The 26,375-nt window shown below is 36.6% G+C and overlaps 1 pseudogene; it reads right to left on the bottom strand.

The window, feature by feature from the left end:
* The window catches only part of LOC127872658 (xanthine dehydrogenase/oxidase-like), a 90,622-nt pseudogene that overhangs the window by 23,940 nt on the left and 40,307 nt on the right, over positions 1-26,375 (bottom strand).

Genomic DNA, 26,375 nt, shown 5'->3' with positions numbered 1-26,375 from the left:
TGCCATAGCAACCAGAATTTTTGACGTAAGAACAAAATTAAATGACGTGTATAATGTCCATTTTGCCATCTATCAATGTTTCAAGTTTCATGAAATATTTATAATTTTTAAAGTTATCGCAGGATCCAGAATAAAAACACCACTTTCAGCAATATTTCTAGTCTATTTGTTGCCATAGCAACCACAATTTTTGACGTAGGAACAAAACGAAATAACGTACATGATGTCCATATTGCCATATATCCATGCTTCAAGTTTCATGAAAAAATATTAAGAACTATTAAAGTTATCGCAGGATCTAGAAAAACATCATTTTCAGTAGTATTTCTAGTCTATTTGTTGCCATAGCAACCATAATGTTAGAGGTAGGAACAAAATGAAATAACGTGCATAATGTCCATATTGCCATCTATCCATGTTTCAAGTTTCATGAAAAAATATTAAGAACTTTTAAAGTTATCGCAGAATCCAGAAATACATCATTTTCAGTAGTATTTCTAGTCTATATGTTGCCATAGCAACCATAATGTTAGAGGTAGGAACAAAAAGAAATAACGTGCATAATGTCCATATCGCCATCTATCCATGTTCCAAGTTTCATGAAAAATTATTAAGAACTTTAAAAGTTATCGCAGGATCAAGAAAACCACCATTTTCAGCATTATTTGTAGTCTATTTGTTGCCATAGCAAGCAGCAATTTTTGACGTAGAAAAATTAAATGACGTGCATAATGTCCATGTTGCCATCTATCCATGTTTCAAGTTTTATGAAAAAAATATTAAGAACTTTTAAAGTTATCGCAATATCCAGAAAAAACACCATTTTCAGCAGTATTTCTAGTCTATTTGTTGCCATAGCAACATGGAATTTTGACGAAGGAACAAAATGAAATGACGTGCATAATGTCCATATTTCCATCTATCCATGTTTCAAGTTTCATGAAAAAATATTCAGAACTTTTAAAGTTATCGCAGGATCCAGAAAAAACACCATTTTCAGCAGTATTTCTAGTCTATTTGTTGCCATAGCAACCACAATTTTTGACGTAGGAACACAATTAAATAACGTGCATGATGTCCATATTGCCATCTATCCATATTCCAAGTTTCAAGAAAAAATATTAAGAACTTACTTGTGGAGTTATCGCAGGATCCAGAAAAAACACCCTTTTCAGCAGTATTTCTAGTTTATTTGTTGCCATAGCAACCACAATTTTTGACATAGGAACAAAATGAAATGACGTGCATAATGTCCATATTGCCATCTATCCATATTTCAAGTTTCATGAAAAAATATTAAGAACTTTTAGAGTAATCGCAGGATCCAGAAAAAACATCATTTTCAGCAGTATTTCTAGTCTATTTCTTGCGATAGCAACCACAATTTTTGACGTAGGAACAAAATGAAATAACGTGCATAATGTCCATATTGCCATCTATCCATATTCCAAGTTTCATGAAAAAATATTAAGATGTTTTAGAGTAATCGCAGGATCCAGAAAAGTGTGACGGACTGACGGACGGACGGATACAAAACCATAAATTTATAATTTATCAATTTTGGTACCCATAGGATTCATCAAACATCAATATTTTAACATTATAAATATATGGCTTAATAAAATAAATTACCTTTGTCATAATTACCTGTGCTTAACCTTTGATACTAAGATGTATAAATATTCAACTATTGAATACACAGCAACGACTGCTGATCGTGGTATTTCTTCTAACTGCCAGCGTATGTTTACCAAACCAAGCCAAGAAATGCCATCTGTTGGGTTATTATATAAGATAGTCTATTATTTTGAACATATCATTTGAATCAGGACCTTCCAGTCCTATCGCAGACATCATATGAGCCTCACTTAGGAAAAATGGGGCTTAATGCATGTGCGTTAAGTGTAGTCTGCACAGGCTGATCATGGACGAGACTGGATTTTTGCAAAAAAGAGAGTTGCTTTGAAAAAAAAACAACATACAAGCGGAACGTGTTTTCCCTGATAAGCACAGGTTCATCTGGTACAATACTTTCAAACACGCATTTAGCCCTGTTTTCCCAGAGCAAACCTTATATTATCCATTACACCACTTCCCCTTGAATGTATTGAAAGCCTGTATACCTGGATCATCTTGGTGTGGAGCCCCTGTCCCATCTCTACGCCCCCGTGGGTCAGCAACACGGACCCGTCCTGAAAGATGTGCACCAGCGCTCCAGCCTGGGAAATACAGGCACATATCAGACTTGTTCTGGGAAAACTGCTTAATGCATGTGCATAAAGTGTTATCCCAAGCTAGCCTGTGCAGTCCACACAGACTAATCAGGGACAACACTTCCCGATTTCATGGTATTTTTGTTTTAAGTTAGTCTCTCCTAAATAAAAATTCAGTTTAAGCATAAAGTGTTGTCCCTGATTAGCCTGTGCAACCAGCACAGACCATTCTGTAATGGCAATTTTCCCACATGCATAATGACCAGTATTCCAGAATAAGGCTCATATTAACATACATGGACTTGTGTCTGACCAGTGGATAAAGAAAAGCTATATGAAATATACAAGTTTATAACTTTATGTCATGCCATGAGGTGAATTTGTGAAGAACAAGACCTGTCTCCATAGGATAACATATGCCCCCGAAAAAACGCTTTGATAGTTATGTAAGAAAGCTAATTAACGGAACAAATTTTCAAAACCTAAATGCCGACCCTTACTTTAAGGTCATGGCCACAGGGGTCAAGATATGTGTGTGTCTGGAAAGGTCTTTTCCATAAACACATGAATACCAAATATGAAGGTTACATCCGAATCGACATTTTTCGAAACCTAAACGCAGATTTGGAAACCTAAACGCGGACCCTAAGTTGAAGGTCAAGGTCAAAGGGGTCAAAATGTGTGTGGGTATAGAAAGGCCATGTCCATATTCACATGCATACCAAATATAAAGGTACTTCTTATGAGCATTTTTTAAACCTAAACGCATATTTCGAAACCTAAATGTGCACCCTTAGTTCAAGGTCAAGGTGAAAGGGGTAAACATTTGTGAGAGTATGGAAAGGCCTTGTCCATATACACATGCATATCAAACATGAAGGTTACATCTGAAGCGACATAGAAGTTATGAGCATTTTTCAACACCTAAACACAGATTTCGAAACCTAAACGTAGACCCTAAGTTTAAGGTCAAAGGGGTCAAAATTTGAGTGAGTAAGGAAAGGCCTAGTCCATATACACATGCATACCAAATGTGAAGGTTACATCTGAAGCGACATAGAAGTTGTGAGCATTTTTCGAAACCTAAACACAGATTTCGAAACCTCAACGTGGACCCTAAGTTCAAGATCAAGTTCAAAGGGGTCTTAATTTAGGTGCATATGGAAAGGCCTTGTCCATATACACACGCATACCATATATGAAGGTTACATCTGAAGCGGCATAGAAATTATGAGCATTTTTCGAAACCTAAACGCAGATTTCGAAACCTCAACGTGGACCCTAAGTGCAAGGTCAAGGTCAAAGGGGTAAAAATGTGTGTGCGTATGAAAAGGCCTTGTCCATATACACATGCATAATAAATATGAAGGTTACATCTGAAGCAACATAGAAGTTATGAGCATTTTTCGAAACCTAAACGCAGATTTCAAAACCTAAACACGGACCCTAAGTTCAAAGTCAATGGGGGCAAAATTTGTGTGCGTATGGAAAGGCCTTGTCCATATACACACGCATACCACATATGAAGGTTACATCTGAAGCGGCATAGAAGTTATGAGCATTTTTCGAAACCTAAACGCAGATTTCGAAACCTTAACGCGGACCCTAACTTCAAGGTTAAGGTCAAAGGGGTCAACATTTGTGTGCGTATGGAAAGAACTTGTTCATATACACATGCATACCAAATATAAAGGTTACATCTGAAGTGACGTAGAAAATATGAGCATATTTTTCTAAAAAGTGTGACGGACAGACAGACAGACAGACGGACAGTGTGATCAATATATGCCCACCTTCAGGGGCATAAAAATAGAGAAAGGCAACCTGAGCACCACTCAAGCTTGAGTGAAATGATAAAGTTTGATAATTCGTCATTTCTTTTGTGGTTATATAAAACACAAACTAAAACAACTGAAGGAAAATATGTTTTGCGAGACCACTCATGACTAGATAATATAATTATGTACAGAAATCAACAAATATTCTCTAAATATGTTATGTTAAATATAATGAAAACCTCTGGCTATGCAGAAAAATGGTAAAATCTGGTTACATTTTGGTTTTCAGCGTGGTAAAAAAAGTTCAAAGTCCAAATGAGTTTGGGTCATATGAGTGAACTAGTGAAAAATATGGTAATACACAACACAAGTATCAACGTTATGTAGCAAGAAGTGTTGCAAACATGGGCTGGACAAATGCTAAAATCTAGTTAACTAGGAGTCCATTTGAACATCTAAGTCAAGGTCAATGTAAAAATTTAACACAGATGGAAAAGCAGCAACTGTACAAGAAACAAGGTGCTGGAGTTGATGGCAAAAACCAGTTAACCTTGAAGTACAGAAAGAGAGCCAAAATATACACAAATAAGATAATAACTTCATGAGACAAAACACAATACAATTAATTTACCTGATTTAGATAAATACCCATATATGAAATTCCATATTTGGTTGGAACAACAGTAATACCACGTTTCTTCCAACGGTTCTCACTGAAATATTGAAACAAAAACTTATTTTACCTGATTAAGATGTAGAGCCGTATTAATAGTTACAGGGTTAGTTACTGACCGGATACGGGATATACGGTTCTGTGGAAAACCATATCGGGGCGAGACCGGTTTTCCACAGAACCATACATCCTGTATCGGGTCAGTAACTAACCCGGTAACTAGTATTTCACGCCAACTACTTGTAGTATTATCAAAATTATTAAATTCAAGAACATTATATAACAATAACAATATATAACAATATACTGCCCCATAAAGTCTACTGACACAATATAGAATATATCGGCTCAGCATGTGACGTAAAAAAATAACAATATTCTGCCCCATATAGTCTACTGACACCATATAAAATATATGGGGTCAGCATGTGACGTCAAACAGCCAATGAGAGAAGAGTATTTTGTAGATGGCGTAATATATGAAATTCCATATTTGGTTAGAACAACTGTGATACCACGCTTTTTCCAACGGTTCTCACTAAAATATTGAAACAACCCACAGGTATACATAAGTGTCCTGTAATCAGCAACAAGACATTCTTATATATCAAATGTCAATGTTCACATTAAAAGCGGCAAAACATGTGTGGCAATAATAAACACTTCAGATGCATTTTTAATGAAATGTGAACAATATGGCAACTTGGTTAAAAAACAAAACAAAATCAAAAACATATAAAAGTAGAGTAGATTGTGCTATATTGAAAAGAAATTCACCTTCTCCCGAATCACACCATGTTTTCTGAGCAGTGTGTAGTTTTTTAAAGCATATTTTTGTCATTTATAAAATCAAGTGGAACTGTTCACAATAATGACAATCTCATTCTTACCTGTTAAATATATCCACATCCTTCTTTCGTCTGTGGAAATCGCTTAGTCTGACAATTTCGTCAAAACACTTGCGGATGAAACACGGCTTCAGCTCCTGTCCATAATGAGTTATGTCCCCTTCTTGGTACAGATTTAGCTCCCTTACCTGTACATGTATGTGAACATCTTTATTTTAAACTCTGTTGATTCAAGGAAACCGTTATTATTTGGGTCCTGATATACAATGTTCTTTATTGAACTAAATAAAAACTACCCAGGTTGATTCGGTAGTTAATTTTTTTTTAGTATTGTGACGTCTTGAAAAGCTTCACCAAGCAAGTGAACTCAACTTTCTTCATCTTTGATAGAATAATGTACATTTTATGTCATTCACCTGATTTCATGACTATAAAATTGCATTTTAAGTTGGTCTTTTGTAGTAAGTATATAACACATGTAAATATAAAGCTGAACATGTATACTTTAGAATAAAAAATCTGACGATGCAAGGAAAATAGCTTTAACCCCTTCCCACTCAGAGACAAAGCAAAAATGGCTATGTGCAAACGGCATAAAACCTGAACAGCCTGTAAGTAACTCGCAGTCTGTCCAGGTTTTATGCTTTTTGCTGCCCATCAGTATCTAATGAAGCCTTTAAAACTTGAATCTAGTAAGAAAGATCTTTAAATAAATGTTACTTTCTGTGGGACTACGAATACGTCAAATATGTATCTTTCCTTGTGGTAATGGTTTAAACAGTCATACAGGCTTTAAAATTACAACACATTACCTCCATCTGCACTCAAGTTATTGAGCAAAAAACATTTTCGATTTATGTTTTAAAAGACCTTGACCCAACTGGCCTCAAAAGCATCTTCTAGTTCAATACCTTCATCCAAACTAAACATATTAAGCAGATACTGTGTTTCTATTTTTTAGTAACAGTGACATTGACCACAATGACCGCAGTTGCAAAAAGGCATTATTCTGCTAAATCACGGATCAGAGTTATGTAATTTGGTCAGTGACCGCACACAATGACCTTGAACACATCGCAGGTGTTAAACGCGTGGCCAAGTCACGTTAACACTATCAATATGTCATAAAACAACATTTTTCATCATTTTGACAAAAAAAATATATATATACAAGGTAGGTATCTCTTTACACAGGAAAATCACCTACATCAACATTTTTAAGCCATTAAGTGCCAAAATGGCAGTCGATTTTCATAAACTATGTACCATTTTGTTTGGAGAGGATGCCTCTTGACGAAAAATGACCACAAACGGCTACTTGCCAACATAAACTACAAGAAAACACTTCTCGAACTCGTTGAAATGCTAGGTCTGCTCTCATCTGACCGAACGTTCAGTGCCGATTTTTACACGAGTAAAACTATCGAAATATCACAGCTACCGAACATTATCCACGTTAGTACAATAATTAAATACCAGTTTATCAACTTACAACACATATTTGTCATTTTGATTGCTTTAGTACGTTGAAATCGTTGTAAATCGGTAATTGCGCCCAACACCTGTGATTTCGAGTTCCGCTCCATGTCAATTAGAGGCTCAAGGTAAATACGGTTCTCGATTTCAGGCATTCGGTAAGTCTGAGGCGCGGAACCAATAGTTGAATAAATAGCGTAAGGTGAAGGACGGATCATCGTTCACAATTGAAATAAACATTCAAACATAACGATTATATTAGTGTTTGGTGTGGACAAAAAGACAAATCTGTGTTGTAAGTTGATAAACTCGTATATGTTTATTGTAATAATGTGGATTATGTTCAGTAGCTGGGATATTATATCAGATTTTATTTTTGTCAAAATGATGAAAACTGTTGTTTTATGGCATATTGATAGTGTTAAAGTGACTTGACCACGCGCCAAACACCTGTGGAACACATGTGAGTAGATTCCATTGAATACACGTAGTACAAACAGTGATTTCCAAATATTGCACCTTTATCTGTACCAACTTTCTAAGTACAAAAGGGGGATCAATTTTGCTAGAAAACAGGCCAGATGAAGCATTTTTTAGGGGGGAGCTTACTAAATATCTTTTTTTTAGATCTTTGGATGAGGAGCAAAGCTTGGACTATTAGGTTACTAGCCAGTCTAAAAAAAAGTCCGAGCAAATTGTTCAGACAAATTACCGATTGTTAATTCAAAGTCAAAGTATTGATGGGGATCAGATGGGTTAACAATTTTGCTGAAATGGCCTGAATAATAAGGCCATTGTTACTAGAAGACACAATAATTGAATGTTGACAAATTTGTAAACAACAAGAGCTGTGTTCGTGAAACATGATGCCCCTTACTGCGCCGCTTTGAAGCCACATATTTGACCTTTGACTTTGAAGGATGACCTTTCACCACTCAAAATGTGCAGCTCCATGAGATACACATGCATGCCAAATATCCAGTTGCTATGTTCAATATTGCAAAAGTTATGACCAAGGTTAAAGTTTTGGGATAGACACACAGACACACACATACAATAACAGACAGGCCAAAAACAATAAACTACCGATCATTCAATCCGGGGGAATAATAAAAACAACTGTAAATACAGGTTAGTGACAATTATTACAAAATTAAATAAATGGATGAAACTGCATTATGTGAAACATGAGGGCTAATGTGGAAGAAGATTGCATGTCTGTGTAATATAGAAAAAGCCAGTTTCAAAGCTTGCATGATTTTTGTTAAGTACCACAATCTAATGTCACATACCAAACATCAAAGCTGTGTGCTTCAGATAAGTTAGTATTTTTAAGTAACGCTATATATATCAATATAAAACAGTTCACGCTCAACACCCCAATGATCCCAAATACTGGTTTATTTTAACAAAATTAGTATTGGACCATCATATGATGCTTTGCACAAAATATATAACGCCTGACCTAAGCAGTTTCAGAGAGGATTTTGGAAGCTTTTATTTTTAAAATCAATTTTTAGATCTTAGCACTTGACACTTACATATGTAGAGGAAAATATTATTTAAAAATGATGCCCACCCACAATTCATTCATGCACAGTTTTCATTAAAAATTGCCCAGCTGTTAAGGAGGACAACGTAACTTGAAAAAAAAACGTTTTGGAACCAAAGTAATTGCAGGACGGATAAAGGACAACGGACAAAAAGACAGTCCCAAAAGCTCATCCTGTGCATTGAGTCAGTGTAACAATTTGTGACTCCACACAAAAACAATATTGACAGATATCAGAGGATGTTATTGTAACTTCAGTTTTCTAACAAGTGAGAAGACGTTGAAATAAGAATTTAGTTCATGTATCATGTATTTTCAAAACATAGATTTTCAAGGTTTTAATAATGTTAACTTGTGACTTTATGCAATCAGTGTCCTTTAACCTTATTTACAACACTAATTATATGTGCAGAACATTAAAGTCTGTCAAATTTCAGTAATTTTCCTACCATATAACATGTCTCATATTTTTCAAGAGCCTCTATATATCAGTCTTATATCTACCCTCATAGTTTTGAGGGTTGCTATATATTAAACACTCAAATAAACGGCCATACCTCACTAGGGTGCATTCCCAGCGTGACAGCTACATTGCTGACAAACTGTTCAGTCATCATCATGCCTTGGGGGCCCCCAAAGCCCCTGAACGCCGTGTTGGAGGCCGTGTGAGTGCGGCACACGTAGCCGCGCACACGCAAGTTGGGAATCTTGTAGGCGTTGTCAATGTGGACCATGGCTCGACCCATGACCTGCAATATTCAATAGTGCTGTTAATATTAGCTTTGTTCTAGCAAAACAACTTGGTTCAATTCATGTGCGTAAAGTGTCATCCCAGATTAGCCTGTGCAGTCCACACAGGCTAATCTAGGAAAACGCTCTTTGAATAGAGTAAATTTTCTGTTAGAAGCGATATCCTTTAAATAAAGAATTCCATAAAAGTGGTGTTTGTTCTTGATCAGCTAGTGCAATTTTGCACAGGCTTATCGAGAATGACACTTTATGCACATGCATTAAGCCAAGTTCTGCGAGAACCAGCCTCATGTATATCAAGAGAGAAGAAAAGTACTGCCAAAACTACTCATTTTGTATTCCTTCAAAGCATTTTCCATTGTTCCTTCTTTATTATTACTATGTTGGTACTTTGTCTACGTTAGTCAAAGGTTTGTATGGTCCATATGTATGACAATTGTCAAAGTAATAGCAAGTTTCCCAGGACTACTCGCTGCAGAGGACAGGTCTATGGACATGCCAGCATTGTTATATAAATGCACATAGGCTGCTACTATCTTTCCAGTTTTCATGAACCCGACCTAAACAACAACAAAATCTACATGTTAAATTTATTAAACACTATGATATACTCGACAGTAGGAAACACCTGATTGTGATAAACACATTTTTTGGTGGTACTGAAGAAGAAACAAGAGCTGTCTCCATATGAAGATATATGCCCCCGAAAAACGCTTTTTGGAAACCTAAACGCAGATTTCGAAACCTAAACGCGGACCCTAACTAAAAAGGTCAAGGTCAAAGGGGTCAACATGTGTGTGCGTATGGAAAGGCCTTGTCAATATACACATGCATACCAAATATGAAGGTTACATCTGAAGCGACATAGAAGTTATGAGCATTTTTCGAAACCTAAACGCAAACGTGTGACGGACAGACGGACGGACAGACAGACAGTGCAATCACTATATGCCCTCCTTCGAGGGCATAAAAAATGGAGCTGTCCCCGTATTGGCAACAGTCCATAAATGATAGCACAATTAAAGATCTGCAGTTGCTTAAATGGGCATGTGTAATAGCTGAAGTAGGAGGGGTTTAAATTGTGTTTCCCCTCTTTAAACATTGGAAAAAGAATTGATATACCCAAAGAAATGTTTATTTGTGATAACTATGCACCTATGAATATTTAAGTTCGAGTTGAACATTTGTCTTCTAAGTATAAATTGCCATATAGACAATTTGTCCATAAAATAGGGATGCCACCACATTCCACTTTTGTTTAAAAAAAAAGAAGCCTAGGCATTTCCATACCATGTGCTTGATAGTTAAAGCTTAATTTTATATCCTTTTAAATCATAAGAAAAGAATCAGTAAAGTAAACATGAAAGCGTTCGTAACAAAACCCAAACTTCATCTGTAGGTCATGTAGATAGACTCACACACCAAAACTAAGCCCAATATCTGAAAGCGTTGCGTAAAAAACCCTGACAACGGCATGCTGGATGGACTGACAGACCGACACTATATGCCATAAAAAAGTTTACAACACACGGGCCTTTGGATTCAAAACCAACTTCTCAAACCACTTAGTAATTCAGGCTTTTACATTAAGTAAGGAATTTTTAATACAAGCAATAAAGGTATTAAAACGCGTTGCTTTGGCGTGGTGGATACACTGTCCACCTTGCCAGAGGATAGTCATGGGTTAGATACACACTGTGGGAGCGCTCTTTAGATCTCCTCCTAAGAAATCAAGTACTGGTTCTACCCATGAAACGGACTCGAGAGCATTTCAATTAGCCCCGGGCTTTTGATGCATTCAAGCTAAAATATATACTTTTAAAATTAAGGTATTCACAATGAAAACAGCAGAAACACTCCAAATTATTCAATCATTTTCAAAGCATACTGCTTTACAATTCTATCAATTTCTAATGATGCTTTCTCATTATCTAAATTGTATCTTCACTAGAAGTCTATGTTTTTAGAAAAAAAATTGGTCTTCCTTTATTTTTTAAATCTGTGCCAAACAAATAATTGGAAAATTGTCTTATTTACAATATGTGAACAAGTCCTTTAAGACAGGAGATTATTGTCGTCTACTGATTTATCCCTGTATCTGATACAAAAGTGTTTCTTTCAGATATCACCTTGTATTTGGCAAAGAATGGGTGTCTGCCATCAGACATGACCATGTCTTCATCACGGTCCAACATCACCCGCACTGGACGACCATGTCTGAAGGGGAAAAGAAAGAGTCAAGTATGAAGTACTGGTTGTGAATTCATGGTATAAAAGTAAACAAAGCAGGCATTATTAGTGTGGTAAAAAGTACAATAAACGTTATTAAATTTAAGAAAAATACAAAATAATTGCCAAAATATTCAAAAGGGTTCAGTGTAAAATCGTATTTAGCGGAGCCTTGCTCTGGAAAAAACGGGGCTTAAGGCATGTGAGTTAAAAGTCTTCCCAGATTTGCCTGTGCAGTCAGCACTGGCTAATAAGGGACACAACTTTCTGGTTGTATAGATTTTTTAAAGTCTCATCTAAATATGAATCCAGTCTAGGTGGAAAGTGTTGTCCCTGGTAAGCATGTGCATACTACACAGTCTAATCTGGGACGACACTTGACGCACATAAGGCTCATCTCACATGTTATTATTATTATGCAATAATAACAGCAACAAACAACTACACTGACTTGTGAGCGGCCACAGCACAGGGTGTTGAGAAGACAACACTTCTGGTCTCCTTTCCTCCAAATCCCCCACCCAGCCGCTTCACGCGAACAACAATTCTGTTGGCAGGCAATCCTAATGCCGCAGCAGTAACATGCTGGAAAGAGAGTTATCACCTGTTGGGTGCAAGTATTGAATGGCCAACAGCTATGATTGCGCAAGCTGTGGCCCTAAAGCCTCAGGGTACTTAAATCTGAAAAGTATCTGATAACTAGAGTGATCACTGATAGCTATTTATACCCCCACATACTGATTTGAAAGTGATGTCCTTAACAATAAGGGTAGCCATGTGATTCTTGCATGCACTATACACAGTATTTATTGGTTAACATGTGTTCCAAGGTATTTCATAATATTTCAATGCATGTCCAAATCAATATGTTTTTTTAATGACAAACTTACTGTAGAAAAAAGCTCAGGTTGCCGTTCGCCAGTATACTTTGAATTGGGGGATATGATGTTTAAAATTAAACATAGGGTATGAAAACCATCTAAACAACTATTAAAACAAGGGACAAAATTGTCACAAAACCAGGTTTTCAATGTGATAAAAAAAAGTCTGATAAAGGGAGACAACTAAAACTGAACTGACTGTTTTTAATTACCCCCCTTGTTTCAAACTTATTAGTCGTGGCGACCTTGACGTTGGAGGTATTGATGTAATTCTTTCGTGCGACACATCGTCCCATGATAGTGAATAAATGTGCCAATTGATTTTAAAATCTCAAAATGAATGACATAGTTATGGCCCGGACAAGGTCATTTATGGCCATTTTTGACCTTTGAACACAAAGTGTGACCTTGACCTTGGACATATCGACATAATTCTTTCGCGCGACACACCGTCTAATAATGGTAAACACATGTGCCAAATGATTTTAAAATCTAACAATGAACGACAAAGTTATGGCCCAAACAAGCTTGTTCTGCCCGCCAGCCCGCCAGCCCGCCCGCCCTCCCGCCCTCTCGCCGACATTCGCCAATCTAATAACCAGTTTTTTCCTTCTGAAAACCTGGTTAAACATTTACTCTAAAACCCCAGTGAATCAAATACAGTCCAAAATTCACACTAAGTATTAAGTATTAACCAGTTTTGCAGAATTTAGACTTGAAAGCAAAATGTTTGGCAGTAAAGAAACATATTTTTCTGAAAACATAAAAACATGATTAATTAAACAAAAGGGTAATATTGTGAATAGCTATGTCAATGCAAAACAAAATAATAGAGCAGTATTTAAACTTCTGAAAACAATTAAAAACGTTCCAGTACATGATCATTTGACTCCTGATGTTCAAAATAATTGTATGAATACTCTTTATTCGCCAATATGTAATGAACATTTACATACAAACATCGTTGGAATTCTAGTAAAATACAAATATTTGATTTAGCGACCAAGTGGTGATTAAATTTGAAAATCTGTTGATTGTTCAGGGGCAAACTTTATCACCAATATATAGTTTCTCGTCGATAAAATTGGCTTCCTTTGTCTTACTCAACATGCTAAACCAACCGTGAAACAGTGCATGCATAGCTCAGCCTTTTGAATTTTTTACTGAGAGCGAAGGTGGAGTTAACGGTCAAGAGCTCTAACCGATGCGTTGATATTGAACACGTTATTCACGCATGTTCAGTCCCAATTATTTGCAATCATAATTATTCGGAATGGGCTTTAAAACAATGAATAAATTTGTCTCAACTTTCCCCGAAAGGCCGAGTAATCCCGATACACCAACTTCCAGTACATTTCCCCAAAATGGCGAAAGTTTGTGCTTATGAAATTCTTAAAACACATTTATGGTTAAAAATGGCAACCGTGTTTTGTTTGATTATTAATAGTTATAAACGTGCGATTGGATTATTAATAGTTATAAAAGTGCAAGGTAATGATATGTTTAAATACACTAATATCTGGATTATTTCATATAATTTAAACGTTGAACACGATAGTTTTGTCACAGAATCAGTATGTGAATTTGATACTGACAATGATTTTACTTTTTTCCAAAATGGTATTTGCTTATTTGAAGACAATTTTATCAAGATATCACTTTTGTTTACTCCCTTTTGTGGTCTCTTCAAATACGATTGACTGTATAAATCACACACACACACACACACACACAAAAGTTATGAAGGAAAATTAGTATTATAAAAAATTAGAATTACAAAGAGACTTCACCAATTCCAAGGAACTTGTATAAATGCTTGCTAAATGTGTTTTCTACTATAAACTGCAGAGGCTAATTTGCATCTACGTGACAGAGATTTTTTAAACTATATTTCAAATCTGGCGTACTTGTGTCTCTGATGCGTTCTGTGTGGACACAAACAGCTCCATCTCGCCATCCTCTCCACGGGGTACTGCGAGGGTGGCGTGGGTCTCCAGATAGAAATGCTCCTGCCCGCCCATGTGACTCTCCCCCTCTAACACGTGATCTGCCTGGTCAAACGCAGCGTCCACGTCACCACAGCTGAGCAACTTTGGTGCCAGGTAGAAGGATCCCGCCTTGATTGCGTCCTTGTATGAAATGTCATTGACAATTACTAGCCAATATATAATGCCTTATTCTGGCAATATTGGGCTTCAAGTATGTTCGTAAAGTGTTCTCCCTGATTAGCCTGCACAGGGTTATCAACGACATCACTTTTCGTACGTGCATAAAGCCCTGTTTTTTCCGAAACCGTCTCTTTACCTTTAGTACTTATTTGCCATGAAAACCTGATAACAGCAGACATCGTAAAGGAATACATATTGAGCAAACTAATTTTCACTTTACAACAGATTTATAAACAAATTAAGTCCGTTTGGACAAAGTTTGGACTAAATGTTTACATATTTTATTTCATTTAAATAATGGTTTATTTAGTAGAACACAACTACAGCGACCCAGGCAAAGTGCACAATGGCTGTACGCTATAATACTTTGGCTAAAAATGCGTCTTTGTTCTTATTAAATCTAGTCACACCTCTCACCTTGATGGTGATAATTGGCTCGAGTTCCTCATATTCAACTTTGACACGTTTGGCAGCTCTCTGAGCATGGACCTGGTCTTCTGCAAGGATTGCGCCAATTATCTGCCCTTGACACATCACCTGTGAGCAGGGAATGCAGTAAGTGTGTCCATCAGCATTAGAGAAATAGGGCCAATCAATATTGGATATGTTTAGGAGTCTGTGCATCCATTGATTGACATATTAATAACCATTCATACAATTTGTGCCTTTCTGAAGTCAAACATTTGAGCCTCCCTCTGGGAAATCAGCCTTAATGCATATGTTTAATGAATATGTTTAATGCATATGTTTAATGCATATGTTTAATGCATATGTTTAATGCATAAATATAATGCGTATGTTTAAAATATCGTCCCACATTAGCCTGCCTTTCAATCTGCACAGGCACATCACAGACGACACTTTCAGCTTGCTTATTTTGTTAAAAAGTCTCTTTTTAACAAAAATAAAGTTGAGGCAGAAAGTCGTTCTTGATTAGCCTGTGCAGACTGCACGGGCTTATATTGGACAACACTTTACCCACGTGCGTTTAACTGAGTTTTCTCAGAGCAAGGCTCATTTCTTTGTATACTGTGCAAATGTATTGACCCTGCATTGTTCTACCAGTCATTCATGCGGCTTTCTGTTTATTGCTATTGAGCGCATATATAAGGTAGGTAAAAGAGATCTTTATCTATTTTCAGTGTTTCTGGATTCTTCATGTGCAAGTACAGAGCTGGTTTAAGGCACTGGTACTTATATTTCACTGACCTCAGACGAAGCAAAGATTTTTCATCATCTGGAAACATTGACCCCCATTTGTTGTGCCCCGGGACGTCCTTGTGACTGACATAATCTACGACCCCAGGCATGGCAAGGGCCTCTGAAGGATCCACACTGAGGATTCTGGCGTGAGCCTTGCTGCTCGTAACGAAGGCCAGGTACAGCTCATCTGAAGATACAAGGGCTGTTTGTAAAACATGCATGCCCCCCATATCGGCTGTCAGTTGTAGTGGAAGCCATTGTGTGAATACGTTTTTGTCACTGTGACCTTGACCTTTGACCTAGTGATCTGAAAATCAATAGGGGTCATCTGCCAGTCATGAAAAATTGATCCACTAGGCATAAATTGGTTAACGTTTTAGAAAAGACAACTACAATAATATTTGACCTTTGACCTTGAAGGATGTCCTTTAAATTGACTTTTAAACACTCAAAATGTGCAGCTCAGTGAGATACACATGCAGACCAAATATGAAGTTGCTATCTTCAATATTGCAAAAGTTATCAAACTTTTGAAAAGTTAGCAAACTCAAACCAAGGTTAAAGCTTTTGGACACACACATACAATGAATGAAATATGGGCTGTCAGTTGTAGTGGCAACAATTGTGTGAATACGTTTGTTGTAACTGTGACCTTGATCTTTTACCTATTGACCTGAAAATCAATAGGGGTCATCTGCCAGTCATGATCAGTGTACCTATGAAGTTTCATGATCCTAGGCTTAAGCATTCTTGAGTTATCATCCGGAAACTGTTTTACTGTTTAAAGTCACTGTGACCTTGACCTTTGACCTAGTGACCTGAAAATCAATAGGGGTCATCTGCCAGTGATGAGCAATGTACCTATGAAGTTTCATGATATTAGGCCTAAGCGTTCTTAAGTTATTATCCGGAAACCATCTGGTGGACCGACAGACGGACCGACATGTGCAAAACAATATACCCCCTCTTTTTCGAAGGGGGGCATGAAAATACTTGTGTTACTTGATTTAATTAATGACAACAAAGTTGTCTATATCCAACACCACTGGTGGAGGATAACAACTCAGAAAATGCTTGATAAAGCTGGCTAATACAAAACTACCGGGCGTTCGACCCAAAACCTAAGAAACAAAACTATGGGACCAATATTGATAATAGATCTATTTCAATGTAAACATCATTCAAATATTGGAAAACTGTTGAGTAATTCATATGGCTTCTCTCTTCTTTCAAATAACAGGTAGGTACATTAGTTTTAGTTAATCAACGTTGTGACTAAAACAGATGCAAACAATGGGCTGTTATTCTGCTTAAAGATTTATTAAAACAACATTCTTTTAATTTTTTATATTATTAAGTTTCAACATACTGTGTAATTTTGGAATATCATCGATGTACACGGCTTCACCAGACACCTGTTTCTGAGCAGATAGATGACCGATGGGTCTTCCAACGGGGTCCTGCTCTTTTTGCCCTGGAGCCACTTCCTGGTACACCTGGGAGCTCTTTGACGGGTTACGATGGAAAGTAGACGTGGTACTTTTGAAATACGAGGGCACCTTACTCTTTAAGAGGACATGCTGTTGAAAGAAGAAACAAACCACAATCATATATTTGCACTTGCACAGACATATTGGAAATATATAATAAAAGATGTGCAGCATGTGAGTGATTGTAAGTTTTAAATAAATGAAATAGGATACCTGACGATTTGATGCAACATGCTTTTGGAGAAAACAAAACCTTATTGTACATTTTTTCATTTACTCAGACATTTCTGATGCATAGTCTACAAAACACAGCAAATGATGTACTTATTGAGTGTGACCATTTTGACATAATAGGTTACGTTATAATGTCATTTCAGCAAAATTATGTATCTGAATTACACAGGAAAACAAAGGTTCGACAATTAAAATGAGCAAAAAGCTATATAACACATGTTAAAGATAACAAGAGCTGTGTTTGTGAAACACAATGCCCCCTACTGCGCCGCTTTGAAGCCATATATTTGACCTTTGATCTTGAAGGATGACCTTGACCTTTCACCACTCAAAATGTGCCGCTCCATGAGATACACATGCATGCCGGATATCAAATTGCTTTCATCAATATTGCAAAAGTTATGACCAAGGTTAAAGTTTTGGGACAGACACACATATACAATGACAGACAGACATATACAATGACAGACCGACAGGCCAAAATCAATATACCCCCGATCATTCGATCTGAGGGCATAAAAATATGTGTCACGGTTATAGAAACAATATTATGAAGATTAGAACAGAAACAGAGGATAGCTAGAAATCAACTGCAAAATGCACTTTAATTTGATTGTATTGCACTATGAATACCTTTACTTTAAGTTGTTGCAACACTGTAAGGAAAACTTGAAGAAGAAGCTCAGAGTAAGTGATCGTCTGTACTCTGCCATACCCCCTGGGGCCCCAGGGCTGAGGGGCAGCTCGTCTGCAAGGCTACCACATACATGGGACACTAGACTGTCATCCCAGCTCCTGAAATGAGCAAACATCATACAGCAGAATCCCTTATCTCATTTGACAAGTCCTGTATAAGTTTTAGACAGTTTCTAAACCCATAAGAAGTGGTTCAAGGTCAGCATTACACAGTGTAGAATAAACAAGAATATCGGTGAAACTGATTGATGCTCCCCGATGATGCGCTTTGTCAATTTATGTGTTTATTGTGTGGAAACTAATTATTAGTAAAGGGGCCATAAGTCCTTAAAAACTGGAGTGGAACCATATGACATATTTTGGTATGCCTACCATGAAGGATACTGCAGGATGGTTTCATAAAATTCGGATAATAAGTTCCTGTGATCAATCACAGAAACATCAAATTCTTTAGATTGTCATATTACTTATCGAAGGGCAGTAACCACCTAAAAAATCTATTATTAGCCTCGGTGACCTTGACCTTGACCCCAGTGACCTCAAACCTCATCCAAAGGTAGAGGTCCGTGCAAGGTACCTACATGCCAAATATGTAAAGGATCGGCAAAATATTGAAGGCGCTATGAGAAACTGTAACAAAAGTGTAACGGAAAAATCTATTATTAGCCTCTGTGACCTTGACCTTGACCCAAGTGACCTCAAACCTCATCAAAAGGTTGAGGTCCATGAAAGGTACCTACATGCCAAATATGTAAGAGATCGGTAAAATATTGAGGGGGCTATGAGAAACTGTAACAAAAGTGTGACAGAAGGAAGGAAGAAAGGAAGAAAGGAAGGAAGGAAGGAAGGAAGGAAGGAAGGAAGGAAGGAAGGAAGGAAGGAAGGAAGGGAGGGATGGGGAGGGGAGGGAGGGAGGGAGGGAGGGAGGGAGGGATGGGAGGGAGGGAGGGAGGGACGGGAGGAGGGAGGGAGGGAGGGAGGGAGGGAGGGGGGAGGGAGGGAGGAGGGAGGGAGGGAGGGAGGGAGGAGGGAGGAGGGAGGGAGGGAGGGAGGGAGGGAGGGAGGGGGAGGGAGGAAGGAAGGAAGGAAGGAAGGAAGGAAGGAAGGAAGGAAGGAGGAAGGAAGGAAGGAAGGAAGGAAGGAAGGAAGGAAGGAAGGAAGGAAGGAAGGAAGGAAGGAAGGAAGGAAGGAAGGAAGGAAGGAAGGAAGGAAGGAAGGAAGGAAGGAAGGAAGGAAGGAAGGAAGGACAAACTCGCAACTATATGCCCCCCCCTCGAAAATTTTCCATTCTTTCTCAACCATTGAATAATATAATGGAGAAAATATTGACCTAACATTGAATAGACAATTAAGAAAATATTGACCTAACATTGAATAGGCAATTAAGTCAGCATGTGACCTTTAATATTATATAGATTGATCTAATTTATTTCATTGCTGTATAAAATAACGCACTTGACCACATATAAGATATTTTAGCCCATGATTGCATATTATTATGACATACAAATTTGGATCAGTTCAATGTAATTCCAGTTATGATGGTAAATTTTTTATCTGAAATCCTACTGATACAGCTTGTGGAAAGTATTGAGTTTTAAGTCAGTCAAATTTTACAAACTTGTTAAACAACTATCAGTTTGCTTCATTGTTTACAATATCATACATTCTGTCAGTGCCCCAGATAAGTTGCATATCTGCGTCTTTCACCCTATTAACATGTTTAAAAACGCAAAGAAATACAATATCATGCGTATGGAACACGCAACCAAATTAACTTTACACAAAGTTATTCAAACGCTCTGCAGACTCGATTTCCTAGTTAAATATAGCGTCTAACCAAATTATTTACGACGACATACATGTGTTTTTCAATCTGACTTAATCCGTCGCTCATTGTGCATGTATTTGTAAAGCGTCTGTACTTTCAGTTCTTATTATGATGCGAAATAAAAATGTCTTAGAGAGGTCGAAAGCAAACTTTTTCAAAATAAGAAAGCAAGAGCCAATAAGTGCTGAAATCATTCGTGTTATCGATTTTGTTGACATGTTTGACAGAAACAAAGATTTTTTTTTAATTCAATATCATACATATAATGTAAACATGTATATGATTATACAACACAGTGATTGTATAAAGCAATAAAGTTCAGACATGTTATACAAGATATGCTAATATATATATATATATATATATATATATATATATATATATATATATATATATATATATATATATATATATATATATTTTAGAGAGAAAAGAAAAGAACAACAGAGGAATAGTTATGAAAAACGATGAGTTGTATAAAGTCGGAAGAAAGCAAACTGTATTTGTGTGTTTAGTTGTATATTCACAATGATCTTGTCAGATTGAAAAAAAAACAAAAACAAAACTATTTTAGAAAGATAAAAAAAAACTATTTTAGAAAGATAAACTAACATAAGAGTAAAATGTATATACGTGGACAAAACATTATGAGAATTTAATCCGATTCCATTTTTGTTAAAAGATTTGTAATGTGTCATTACTGAGGGCTATTTCTTTCTCAATCTGGATTTTTAGTTTAAGAGTATGGACAAAACAATTAAAATTTGGTACTTGTTTTTTGTACTTCATGTTTAAGATAAAATATTTCATCAATATAACCATAAAGTTCACAATATTATTACCGTCTATTGATTTCAATGAGACAGAAACAAAGATGTCAGTTAACATCAGGGTCTTTTTTTAAGTTAAACGTTTATATCATGGACAGTTTCAAGGATAAAAGATGTTATGAAACATCAGTTTATTAAAGTTAATTTTGATAGCTAACAGTTTTATTGAATAAATAAAAGTGTTCACCTTCAACAGAAGTAAAGCAGCAAAGATTTCAAGGTTTGCAGTTTTATTCCTCATTTCACCCTACAGTAATGCCCTATTTCAAGAATGAATTTTTTTTCAAAATCAATGGGTGAAAACCCTGTTCCCCAAATAATTATCTGGGGCACTGTTCTGTAAATAGAACTTTCAGACAAACTAAGTACCCACCTGCCTACAACACTGGCCATGGTCTTGGTTGGCATCACTGTGACTACTGCCATTCCTCCATAGGCCAGCGTGAATTCCTTTACAACATTAGTATTGCCCTCAAATACCACCCTCATTCCTGCGTTCACGGTCGCGATGTCATCCTCCCTACGATAGGCTTGCTTATAGCCACAGAAATACTCATTCTGAAATCCCAATCAAAGTCCATCAATAAGTAACTATCACAAGAAATAGGTGATTGCAAGTTTTTCCAGTTATAATTAGCCTACATTGACTGCTTTTTAATGCTTTTCCTGAAAATTATGGGGTGTTGTGATATTGTATGACAAAGAATAGGAATCATTAAATAGATGAATCATTTACTTTCATTGCGTATAAATGACTCTTTTGAAACTATTTATTTTGATAAAAGACTATCAGTTGATTCAAATTAAGGACATACATATTATATAAATATTACATGTCTGACAGGGTGACAGTAAATTTGTCAACTTGAGTTGACAATATTTTTCCGAAAGTTGACAAATTTACTTTCACCCTGTCAGACATGTAATATTTATTTTATTATACCGAAAAAACTATTAAAACAAAAACAATTTATATAAACCATTAATAATTCAATATTTAATAATTGTATTTAATTTCAGCAACGATTGACAGATTTGGTCGTCTGTTTACAACGGAAATACAAAAGTGCGTACTGCGCATGCGCGAATGACACAAAAAAAAATTCCCCGCTTGGTCTGACAGTATTTCTATGTCACTATGGTCTATGTTAGTTTAGCATTGTGAATAAAAGTTAGGTATAACAAGACTATTGCCAAGCAATTAAAGTCCCCTACCGGCTCCACCATTGTCAGAAATTTCACCATTGTCAGAATATTTTTTATTTGTTGCCATAGCAACCAGAATTCTAGACGTAGGAACAAAATGAAATGACGTGCATAATGTCCATATTGCCATCTATCCATGTTCCAAGTTTCATGAAAAAATATTAAGAACTTTAAAAGTGATCGCAGGATCCAGAAAAACACCATTTTCAGCAGTATTTCTAGTCTATTTGTTGCCATAGCAACCACAATTTTTGACGTAGGAACAAAATGAAATGACGTGCATAATTTCCATGTTGCCATCTATCCATATTCCAAGTTTCATGAAAAAATATTAAAAACTTTTAGAGTTATTGCAGGATCCAGAAAAGTGTGACGGACTGACGGATACAAAACCATAAGTCCCCTCCGGTGAAACAGGTAGGGGACTAATAAATAGAGAATACTAGGTTAACGTTGAATACAGAGAAGTTTATGTTGCGAGGCTTAAAACGCCGGGAGCGCGAGCCTTGGTGAGCGCTTTCGGTGTTCGAGCCGAGCAACATAAACTTCAACGCTAATCCTAGTATTCTATGTATCCCATTTGATTTTTTTTTCAACGTGACATTTTACATAAATAGATCTAATAACCTTAACAATAATTTAAATTCAGTCTTAAAAGCGCTTAACATCTAACGAATGTAACCATGCGTAGTGATATAAATGTATTTGTTCTGGTTCGCAAAATAGTCTTTCCGAAATTCACACACAAACTGTAAAACAAGTAAAAATATCACCATATGCCTCGATTCAATTTTACGCAGTATGCGAATTGTAACACATTACGACCGCAAAAAGAAGATTTTACTTTACTATAATTCATTTTATTTTCGAAAGAAAATGATCGAAATCCAATATGGCGGCGATTGCTCCTGACAAAATGATGTCGATGTCCACATTATGATACATGTACATCATCGACGACCTTGACAAATTCGACAAGTAAACAGACAATTGCAGCGACTGACACTTTATTTGACTTAATATACAGGGCAATTCGTTTTCCGACTTCGGACGACGAATTTAAGGATGCGCAGAACGTGTTGTTTTAAATGTTATGGGTATGCCGTGTGTGATCCGATGCATCAATGGCGCCCATGTTAAAATCATTTCCCCGAGAACAGGGAACGACAAAAGTAAAAACAAAAACCAAAACACGTTCGAACTAGTTTCTCACCTTGAATTATCCTTTAAAATCCATCTAATAATCCATTTAACTCAATAATTGACGATTTTGCATATAGGGTCTTTAATATTATTTTAGCATAGTTTAATAAAGACCCTTATGCCATCCTATCACTATATCGAAATGAGTTTACGAACTCAATAAACTTTCTACTTCATCACACGCTACGTCATGTACTCTATGTACATTACTGCTGTTAAAATGAACCGGAGCAGTTTATCAAATAATAGCCGTTGGTAAACTCGGTTGCATTTGCAGATTTCATAAAACATAATTATGTTTAAACTTGCACAATGTTTTATTTGTCTATGGTAAAAGCCCATAGTGTACAAAATAATTTAGTATATAAATACACAAAGAATGGAAAACATTCCATTACACAACAGATAAATGAGTGGAAAATACCCGTGTACAAAATGGGACGTTCCGAATTCCAGTGTGGTGCTATTTTTACAATCTTATACTTAACACAGCTCTATGCCTAACGAGAATTTAATCGGAAAGCAAATATTGCAGATTATTAATGAATTGTGCGATATTTGTAATCTTGTTGTTCATTCTTAAATGTCAAAGTATATGGATGGATTATAAACAATGCCGATTACACGAAATAAGGAAATTGTAAATTATGTCGAGATACAGTACATGTACATGTGAAATAAGTCGTGTTTATAATCAAGCGTAAAAAAAAATGGGAAAAATGACGCAATACGTATGTCATTTTATGACGCCATCAATCAGCTGACTCATTATACGGATGGCGAACATTTATGTCATATGACTAGATTTAAAGGTTGAAGGTCTCATACTTTTGAAGCTAAAGTTTTCTCGACTTTATTTCTTATGAAAAATTATTCAGTGGTAAAGTAAAAAGTAGTCCGTGCACGCGACAGGTATATCCCACAAGGTTGAATACAGGCTAGTATATTCCATACGGTGTTATACCGTCAATGTCGCGTTGAAAATGGGATAAACATAAATATCAAACATGTTCCTGTACTAAGATATTCATTTTATTTCATGTACATACATTTGTGTAGATTTGTAATATTGAGAATATTGAATGGATTTGTTGGTATCTTATCTATTTTTCTTTATTCTGACAAAGGCATTTGGATGTAAACATTTGTTAAAGATTGATTTCGTGGTTGATTGAATAAAAAAATCCGGGAGCATCAATTTCTGACGTAAAATATTGGTTTTACAGTGTTACTGTTAAGGCACAAAATATTGACTATAGATTAAATTATCATTAAATTATCATTAAAATTCACCGCAAACATATGGGTAGATCTGTGAGAGGGTTTAATGCATGTGTGTTAAGTGTCGTCCAAGATTAGCCAGTGCAGTCCGCACAAGCTAATCAGGGACGAAACTTTTGGCTTGTATGATATTGTTCAATAAAAAAAATCTCTTGTTAGCAAAAATCAAGTTTAGGCGGAAAGTGTTGTTCCACTTCACAGTGCCGACTTCACAGGCTAAGCTGAAATGACACTTTACGCACATGCATTATGCCCCCTTTTTACATAGGCTTAGCGCTACTAATATCTTATCATTTGCACTCAACATACCTTCGTTGTGAATGGCAACAGGATGTTCAGCAGAATCTCATCTGGGCTGACAGCTGTCTTACGATAACCAAGGAAAAAAGTCTCGTCCATTTACACCTGCATTCTTGCATTAGCTACAAAAGGTCGTATCATGGTTTTCATTAAATTAATACTGACATCATACATTTGTTAAGAAGAAATTAAATTATAAATAAACAACAGTGCCAACTTAACACAAATATGCCTGTTTAAAGCTCTTGATTAATGTGGACAAATGTTATCATTTACCATGCCAAAAAAATGACATCAACCATTTTATTGATTTTACTTTGTAATCACTGATGTTTTTGCACTAACTTGTTCTTGATGTGTTATGACTGATTTTAACTTCGCAATCACTTAGCTTTACATTGCATTCACTAACCTTTAATGTCTAACCCATTACCCTGCACACACTGACTTTACTCTGCACACACTGACTTTACTCTGCACACACTGACTTTACTCTGCACACACTGACTTTACTCTGCACACACTGACTTTACTCTGCACACACTGACTTTACTCTGTACACACTGACTTTACTCTGCACACACTGACTTTACTCTGCACACACTGACCATAACCCTGCATACACTGACATTTACCCTGCACAAACTGACCTATACTCTGCACAAACTGACCATTAATCTGCACACACTGACTTTTAATCTGCACACGCTTACATTTACTCTGCACACGCTTACATTTACTCTGCATACACTGTGACATTTACTCTGCATACACTGTGACATTTACTCTGCAAACACTGAAATTTACTCTGCACACATTGACCTTTATAATGCTTACACTGACCATTACCCTGCACACATTGACCTTAACTCTGCATACACTGACCTGTACTCTGCACTCACCTGACCTTTACTCTGCACACACTGACCTTTACTCTGCACACACTGACCATTACCCTGCACACATTGACCTTTACTCTGTACACACTGACCTTTACTCTGCACACACTGACCATTACCCTGCACACATTGACCTTTACTCTGCACACACTGACCTTTACTCTGCACACACTGACAGTTACTCTGTACACACTGACCTTTACTCTGCACACACTGACATTTACTCTGCACACACTGCGACATTTACTCTGCACACACTGACATTTACTTTGCACACACTGACATTTACTCTGCACACACTGATCTTTACTCTGCACACAATGACATTTACTCTGCACACATTGACATTTACTCTGCACACACTGACCTTTACTCTGAGCAAACTGACCGTTGCCCTGCACAAACTGACCTTAACCCTGCACACATTGACCTTTACTCTGCACACACTGACCTTTACTTTGCACACACTGAGCTTTACTTTGCACACACTGACCTTTACCCTGCACACACTGACCATTGCCCTGCACACACGGACCTTTACGTTGCACACAATGACCTTTACTCTGCAAACACTGACCTTAACTCTGCACACACTGACCTTTACTCTGCACACACTGACCTTTACTCTGCACAC

This window comes from Dreissena polymorpha, chromosome 3 (genome assembly GCF_020536995.1).
Source record: "Dreissena polymorpha isolate Duluth1 chromosome 3, UMN_Dpol_1.0, whole genome shotgun sequence".
Classification (NCBI taxonomy): Eukaryota; Metazoa; Mollusca; class Bivalvia; order Myida; family Dreissenidae; genus Dreissena; species Dreissena polymorpha.
The sequence above is the reverse complement of the archived record's forward strand: the minus strand, read 5'-3'. Positions and strand labels throughout refer to the sequence as shown.